The sequence below is a fragment of the Chiloscyllium plagiosum genome, chromosome 7 (genome assembly GCF_004010195.1).
Source record: "Chiloscyllium plagiosum isolate BGI_BamShark_2017 chromosome 7, ASM401019v2, whole genome shotgun sequence".
Classification (NCBI taxonomy): domain Eukaryota; kingdom Metazoa; phylum Chordata; class Chondrichthyes; order Orectolobiformes; family Hemiscylliidae; genus Chiloscyllium; species Chiloscyllium plagiosum.
In genome coordinates, this window is record NC_057716.1 from 91,960,326 (window position 1) to 91,969,675 (window position 9,350).

A 9,350-nucleotide genomic window follows, 5' to 3' on the forward strand; every position below is an offset into this window, starting at 1 on the left:
TTTGTGGAGGGCAGGTCGTGCCTCACAAACCTTATTGAATTCTTTGAAAAGGTGACGAAGGAGGTTGATGAGGGGAAAGTGGTAGATGTGGTATATATGGATTTTAGTAAGGCGTTTGATAAGGTTCCCCATGGTAGACTACTGCAAATAATACGGAGGTATGGCATTGAGGGTGAGTTGGAGGTTTGGATTAGGAATTGGCTGGATGGAAGAAGACAGAGGGTAGTAGTTGATGGCAAAGTTTCTTCATGGAGTGCCGTCACTAGCGGTGTTCCGCAAGGATCTGTTTTGGGACCATTGTTGTTTGTCATTTTTATAAATGACCTGGAAGAGGGGTTAGAAGGTTGGGTGAGCAAGTTTGCGGATGATACGAAAGTCGGAGGAGTTGTTGACGGTGAGGAAGGATGTGGCAGGTTACAGCAGGATATAGAGAAGCTGCAGAGCTGGGCAGAAAGGTGACAAATGGGATTCAATGTAGCTAAGTGTGAGGTGATTCACTTTGGGAAGAATAACAAAGAGATGGGGTACTGGGCTAATGGTCGGATACTTGGTAGTGTGGATGAGCAGAGGGATCATGGTGTCCATGTACACAAGTCTTTGAAAGTTGCCACCCAGGTAAATAGTGCGGTGAGGAAGGCATATGGCGTACTGGCTTTTATTGGTAGAGGAATTGAGTTCCGGGGTACTGAGGTCATGTTGCAGTTGTATAAGACTCTGGTGCGTCCGCATCTGGAGTATTGTGTGCAGTTTTGGTCGCCATACTATAGGAAGGATGTGGAGGCACTGGAACGGGTGCAGAGGAGGTTTACCAGGATGTTGCCTGGTATGGTAGAAAGATCGTATGAGGAAGGGCTGAGGCACTTGGGGTTGTTTTCATTGGAGAAAAGAAGGTTTAGGGGTGACTTGATAGAGGTGTATAAGATGATTAGGGGTTTTGATAGGGTCGACAGTGAGAATCTTTTTCCACGTATGGAGTCAGCTATTACAAGGGGGCATAGCTTTAAATTAAGGGGGGGTAGGTATAGGACAGATGTTAGGGGTAGGTTCTTTACTCAGCGAGTCGTGAGTTCATGGAATGCCCTGCCAGTAGCAGTGGTGGACTCTCCCTCTTTATGGGCATTTAAGCGGGCATTGGATAGGCATATGGAGGATAGTGGGCTAGTGTAGGTTAGGTGGGCTTGAATCGGCGCAACATCGAGGACCGAAGGGCCTGTACTGCGCTGTATTCTTCTATGTTCTATGTTCTAGTTGTTCTCTGAAGCGTTCTGCGAACTGGCATCCAGTCTCCCCAGTGAGGAGGAGAACACATCAAGAGCAATGGACACAGTAGATGAGTGGGTGGATGTGCAGGAAAATCTCCGGGGGATTTGAAATGATCCTTTGGAGGTGAGGAGGGAGGTGTAGGCGCAGGTTTTACACCTCATGCGATGGCAAGGGAAGGTACCAGGTGTGGAGGGTAGGTTAGTTGGGGGTGTGGACCTAACAAGGGAGTCACAGAGAGAATAGTCTCTGCACAACACAGATAGGGGTGGGGAGGAAAATATGCCACATTTTTCAACTCTGACTTTCCAGCATCTGCAGTCCTCACTTTCTTCTAGAGTAGGTAGTAGTGTATTTCTCGTGGTACAGACTTGATGGGCCAAAGGGCCTCTTCTGTACATTATGAGTCTATGATTTTCTACTATTGCTGCAGAGGAAGTGTAATGATAGCCCACCAGACTTATTCCCAGGATAGCAAAATTGTCCCATGCAGAGATTGGGAAAACTGAACCTGTATTCTCTAGAGTTTCTAGAGAATGAAAAGTAATCTCATTGAAACCTACAAAACACTTAAAGGGCTAGATAAGGTTGATGCAGATCAGATGATTTTCCTGGTCAGAGATTCTAGAACCGGGGGCACAACTAAAAAATAAGTGGATATCATTTAGTATTGAAGTGAGTTTTTGTTTACTCGGAGTTCTCCACCCTGAAAGCCATGAAAGCTCAGTCTTTGAGTATACTTCGAGTAGATATTGACAAGTTTTTAATTATCACAGTATAACAGGGTAGTGTGGGTAAAAAGCAACCAGAATCGTACTGAATGGCAGAGCAGGCTCGGAAGGCTAAATAACTTATTGTGTTCCTCGCAATGTGAATTCTTGGCATTAGGAATTATAAGTGACTCTTAATGGATACAAGCTGTTCATTAGTTTTTGCATCTTGTTGATACTTGACATTTAAGTTTCTTAATTTACCCAAAAGGGAACCTCAGCCGTGAGGAGAAATTTCCTCACTCAGAGAGTTGTGAGCCTGTGGAATTCTCAACTACCGAAAGCAATTGAAACCAAAACATTGAATGTTTTCAAGAAGAAGATCGATATAGTTCGAAGGCCTAAATGGATCAGAGTATGGGGATTAGGGTGATCAGCCACGGTCATTTTGAAACATGGAACAGGTTCAAAGGTCAATTGGCCTACTTCTGTTTCCTATTTTCTATGTCTATATTTGTTTCTTATGCTAGTCCAATTCTATTCAGTGGAACATGTTTATATATTTTGGCAATAGTGGAAAGGAGACCACTTATTCTGCACAGGGATAACCCAATTTTCAATCTTTGGCTGCGAACCATGCTAATGTGATATGGTTTTCTGTTATTATTTTACTGTTATTGCTTGTATTCATTCATCTTGTGTTTCAAGATGTTTTACACAAAATATGCCTTGTGCATATGTTTAACTTCCAACTAATAAACTCTTGTGGTATTTTCATTTTGTGTGGCCTCGAATTGTGTAATGTGGTGTTACTGGACCCATACCAATTGAAACCTTGCATTAACTTAACAGGGAAGCAGAGCAGGGAGGTTGTTGATTTTGGATTCTGCTCACCTCACAAATTCTTTAAGTATTTGTCGAATGCATCTAAACTGTTGTTGACCTCACTAAAGATTTTTTTCTTTTTATGGGGCAGCCCTACATGCTAGTTCATGCTAGATCATCTTGCCGTGATTCCTGGAATTCTTACTCTAATGCTTTCAGCATTTGTTTATGTTTTCTTGGCTCAGATGCTTGATTAGTCATTTCTTTCTTAAATCTATGTTAATTGCATATTTAACTGTATTAATTGGGGAACCACTTGTGTCAGCTGTGGCTCAGTTGACAGCATTTATGCCTCTGAATAACAACGTTGTGTATTCAAGTCCCACCCTTGGGATTTTACGCTCTAGTGGCACAGCGCCAGCGCCCATACTTCTGCGCCAGACTGTCTGGGTTCAAGTTCCACCTGCCCTTGGAGTGTGTCATAACGTGTCTGAGCAGTTTGAGTAAAATTAATTTACATATGCAGGAAAAGAAGTGTCCCGGGGTGCAATGGTCCCTCTGTGCCAAAAGCAATACTCCCTCCAAACTACGCAGTTACACAGCTGCTCTGAGGTCCGTGTAGAAGAAAATAAATTTATAAGGATTGGAGGCTAGAAGATCTAGCAGGTCTAGTCATCTATGGAGCTATGTCATAACATATCCCAACAGCCTGATTAATGAAAAAATATTTTTTTAAAAACTTAGTTGCAAACTGAAACCTTATTTGTTGGATTTGGATGTGTACATTTGTAAAAGCATCTCTGATTAAGCTCCAGTTTCTTACTGCCTTGCCATTTAGAAGGGAATAATATTACCTCAGCCATGTCATGCCACTGATTCTTGGAGCTGGTATCCACACTTTACTTGGTCTGATGTACTTCCTAATGTATCTCTCACATACTCATTTCCAGAGATCTTTTCTGTTCTTTCATTGGGCGCAATTTCTTAATATATGAAAGCCTTCTTTCGAGAAAGACATTTTGAAATTTTTTCATTAACAGCATTCATTTTGTCATTGAGAATAAGGATGATCTTACAGTCTTGGGAAAAATGGATGTGAGATGGCTGCATGAGTACAATATCTCTTACATTGCAGTGACTGGGAAACTGACATTAGAAATGTAACGCTATCTATAGCAGAATTAGAGTCATAGAGTCACAGAGATGTACAGCATGGAAACAGACCCTTCGGTTCAATCGTCCTTGCCGACCAGATATCCCAACCCAATCTAGTCCCATCTGCCAGCCCATATCCCTCCAAACCCTTCCTATTCATATACCCATCCAAATGCCTCTTAAATCTTGCAATTGTACCAGCCTCCACCATTTCCTCTGGCAGCTGATTCCATACACGTACCACACTCTGCGTGAAAAAGTTGCCCCTTAGGTCTCTTTTATATCTTTCCCCTCTCACCCTAAACCAATGCCCTCTAGTTCTGGACTCCCCAACCCCAGGGAAAAGACTTTGTCTATTTATCCTATCCATGCCCCTTATAATTTTGTAAACCTCTATAAGGTCACCACTCAGCCTCCGATGCTCCAGGGAAAACCGCCCCAGCCTATTCAGCCTCTCCCTGTAGCTCAGATCTTCCAACCCTGGCAACATCCTTGTAAATCTTTTCTGAACCCTTTCAAGTTTCACAACATCTTTCCAACAGGAAGGAGACCAGAACTGTATGCAATATTCCAACAGTGGCCTAACCAATGTCCTGTACAGCCGCAACATGACCTCCCAACTCCTGTACTCAATACTCTGACCAATAAAGGAAAGCATGCCAAACACCTTCTTCACTATCCTATCTACCTGCGACTCTACTTTCAAGGAGCAATGATCCTGCACTCTAAGATCTCTTTGTTCAGCAACACTCCCTAGGATCTTACCATTAAGTGTATAATTGTTCCTCCCTGCCAGCCCAAACTCTTCAACAACAAAATGTTGTCCAATGCTTTTCAGGAAATGTAGTGACAGATCTCATGATTATGAATAATAGCCCTGAATTACTTATGGATAATTGTGGGTGGCACGGTGGCACAGTTGTTAGCACTGCTGCCTCAGAGCGTCAGAGACCTGGGTTCAATTCCCGCCTCAGGTGACTGATTGTGTGGAGTTTGCACATTCTCCCTGTGTCTGCGTGGGTTTCCTCCAGGTGCTCCGGTTTCCTCCCACAGTGCAGGTTAGGTGAATTGGCCATGCTAAATTGCCCGTAGTGTTAGGTGTAGGGGAATGGGTATGGGTGGGTTGCGTGTCGGTGTGGACTTGTTGGGCTGAAGGGCCTGTTTCCATACTGTAAGTAATCTAATCTAATGATATATTGAACTTACAAGTAAAAGATGTTTTTGGTTAAAATAAGAGAGAACATACAAACCAAAAATGGCTTTGAATGTAAATTCTAAGAATGCAATTCAGTTACTGAGTGGAAAGTTGCTATGTTGATTATACTCAGTCCCAAGAGAGACCATGGAATACTGTACCTATGGTGTGTCAAGAACTGGTCAACAGCCAAGGTCAACATTGCTGGAACCACCACACTTGATGGTTGCAATGTTTCACCATCTACTCCTCACAGACAAGCCATAGGCTGATTGATATATTTTATTTTTTCAGTTACATGTTTCTTCATTTCCCATTTCTCATTTGTGTGAATGTGATTAATGTTTTATTATTTTTCTCATATTTTGAAAAATAGTAAATTCTTGCATCCCTTAATGTAAGAAAGCCCGGTTAAATTGGCACATTTTACAACATAAATAATACATAGGCATGAAGAAAGGTATCCATGAGGGAAGGGACTCCTTGTGTTACCTTAACTTTGTTTTGACAAGCCAAGTGAGCAGGGCTTGATAAAGAAGTGGAGTCAGTTGTTTCCTTATCACCATGGAGTACAATGATTTGGGGTTGCTCTATCCAGAATCAGACAAATATGGAACCCTTGTGTGGGGACCGATCATAATATTAGGGATGATAACAATAATTTGGACACATGGGATTTACTAAAGCTGTCTGGAAACTGAAAAATGGGTTTGTGCAGCAAAGAACTTCTGTTATCTTTCAGCAGAAGAGCATCCAAAAGCCTCTAACTCTCGTCAATTAAATCGTTATCGGCTTACAGACATAAAATGTTTGATAGGCCTTGTGCCCTGGGCATCATTAACCTTAATTTCCACCATTAAATATAAAGTATTTTATCTAAATTATTATCATATACTCTTTGTGGGATTTTCTTCATTCTTCTCCTCTTTTTCCTCTTCCTTCTACCATTTCAGGTGAGGCCATAACAATGCTGATTGATCACCCTTCTCCATCATTCTCTGTCAGTTAACCAATCTTCTTCCAATTCGACAGTTTTCAATCTCTCACCTTGCATCTCTCCTTCTCATCTTATGTCTTCCTTTTCACAATCTTCCTGGCATTTCCATCTCCATTGCTCAATTGAACATTTATCTTCTTTCCACAACAGATGACTTACCTCTTCTCAGCTACATTTTTTTTGATGCTTTCACAATCTTTCCTGATGTGCTAGCCCCTAATTAGTCCTTTCTCGTTTCTCTACACATCCATTTCCGCATCTGCATCTCACTAGCATAGAGTCATAGTCATAGAGTCATAGAGATGTACAGTATGGAAACAGACCCTTCGGTCCAACTCGTCCATGCCAACCAGATATCCCATGCCAATCTAGTCCCACCTGCCAGTACCTGGCCCATATCCCTCCAAACTCTTCTTATTCATATACCCATCCAAATGCCTTTTAAATGTTACAATTGTTCTAGACTCCACCACTTCCTCTGGCAGCCCTTTCTACACATGTACCACCCTTTGTGTGAAAAAGCTGCCCCTTAGGTCCCTTTTATATCTTTCCCCTCGCACCGTAAAACTATGCCCTCTAGTTCTGGACTCCCTGACCCCAGGAAAAAGACTTTGTCTACTTACCCTATCCATGCCACTCATAATTTTATAAACCTCTATAAGGTCACCCTTCAATCTCTGGTGCTCCAGGGAAAACAGCCCCAGCCTGTTCAACCTCTCCCTATAGCTCAAATCCTCCAACCCTGGCAACATTCTTGTGAATCTTTTCTGAACCCTTTCAAGTTTCACAACATTCTTCCAAAAGGAAGGAGACCAGGATTGCACGCAATATTCCAAAAGTGTCCTAACCAATGTCCAGTACAACCGCAACATGACCTCCCAACTCCTGTACTCAATACTCTGACCAATGAAGGAAAGCATACCAAACACTCCTTCACTATCCTATCTACCTGTGACTCCACTTTCAAGGAGCTATGAACCTGTACTCCAAGGTCTCTTTGTTCAGCAACACTCCCTCGGAACTTACTATTAAGTGCATAAGCCCTGCTAAGAATTGCTTTCTCAAAATGCAGTACCTCGCATTTATCTGAATTAAACTCTATCTGCCACTCCTCAGCCAATTGGCCCATCTGGTCAAGATCCTGTTGTACTCTTCTTGAATTTGCACAGGTGTCTGCCATAATATAACAAGGTCAGTATGATATTTCTTGTAGATTCTTTCTTTTAGTTTCAATGTTCATTTTCTATCTCACAAAGCCCGACTACATTCCTTCCAATTACTCCAATTAGAGCTAATCTGAGGCTTAATTTCAAATTTGATGCTTGCATCTTTTCCCCACTGACCACAAATATTTGGAACTATTCACTTTTTCTAGGCTTTCACCTATAATCTTTATAGCTTCACTCCAAATCCCTTTCACACAGCTCACGTTGGTCTTCTTTTACTTCTGTTGTCCTTTCTGATTTTGTAATACTGATCTGGCTTTTCCAGATTCTTAGCGGCCCTCTGGAATGGCCTAGAAAGCCTTTCAGGTGAATCACCACTGCCTACTTAAGGACAATTGGAAAGGTTTGAGCAGAAAAACCAGTTCTGATCACAAGTCGATCAGGCAGTGATCCAAACATAATGTTCTAGAGGTCCTGTTGGATGATTCACTGAGGAGACTGTCAAGGACGCAGGTGGACTGGCAATGGGAAGCCCTCCCTGTATACCTTTTTCTTTCTTTGCCTGAGATTCACCACCTCAGCCTGCAACTTCGAGGTAGCTGAGATGTGTAACATAATAAGAACCCTACGCACTATGGGTTATTCCCAGGGATGAACACAGAGATAACCAATAACTACTTCTTTTAAGTTTTTCCATGCAATTTGACTGTTAATGGTAATGCTAATATTTGCTGCCATTTCCTAATTGCCCTTGAGAAAGTCATGGAGAGCTACCTTGTTGAACTGCTGCGATCCATCTGATATAGGTGCATCCACAATGCTATTAGAGTTTGAAGGATTTGACTCAGAGATGATGAAAGAGCAATGATTTAGTTCCAAACCAGGACAATACGTGGATTGGAGGAGAATTTGTAGTAGGTGGTATTTTTAGGCAGTTGCTTCCCATGTCCTTCCAGGAAGCAGCCGTGAATTTGGAAGATACTGTTGAGCTTGCTAAGTTGCCGTAATGCATTTTGTTTATTGCACATGCTGCTAGGACTGTGTGTTGGAAGTGAAGATTTAAGGTGTTTTGCTGAATTGGATGGTATTTTGATAAAGTAGCCTGCTTCTTCTTGGATGGAGGAGAGCACCTTGAGTCTTGTTTCAACTGCACTCACAGGCTTTGAGAAAGACATCCTTCAAGTATATCTAACCAGTCCTGTTTGACAGTGGATATATAAGGTCTGGTGTACAGCAATTCCACTCTTGGTCTCAACTACTGCATTGATACTGACAGAAAAGCACTCCAAGTCAGATCTGAAAACATTGAATATGATTAACTTAAAAAATGAAAGTAAGAAATGCAACCTTGCTTTAAGAGGTGGGTCCTTTCTTTAAAAGTAAAGTTGGAGAAACTACTAAAAACAGCATGCGTCTTATGTCAGATTGTAGATAGTGCAGACATTTGGAAGGAAGGCCTGTTCTTCAAATGTTAACAGACTTGGAATAGAAATGGTCAAGCTTCAAGTTGACATTATCATGGCAGTTTACAGTCTGCCTCTTTTCCCATGTGTTATACCCAATTCAGTAAAACTCAATCCCATCTTTATCACATCATTGTGCTTAGTGATACTGAAGAGCAGTTCTAAAAGAATATTGTGCTGTTGCTATCTGAAATGTTAAACTGAAGCTATGTCTGCTCTTTTGAGTGAACACAAAAGATTCCATGGGCTATTCTGCCCCACAGTGTGAGAAGGTCAATGACTATACCAGTTCTGGTAATGTAAGAGAAGTCAGCAATTTCTTCAAAGCAGGCTGTATGCTTCAGATATCTCCCTTTTCTCACTGCATTGATCAACTTTAGGGCAAACAATCTGAAGCATGGATGACCACAAACATTATGTTTGGTTTTCCTTGCCCATTTGCTATTTCCAGCATCTAATCTGTGTAGAATGTTCTTGGACAATAACAGCATCTCGTAACAACCTTACCATTTTATAGCATCATAAGGTATATTACAGAAGTATAATCAAATTTGGACACTTTACCACATAAGGAGATTT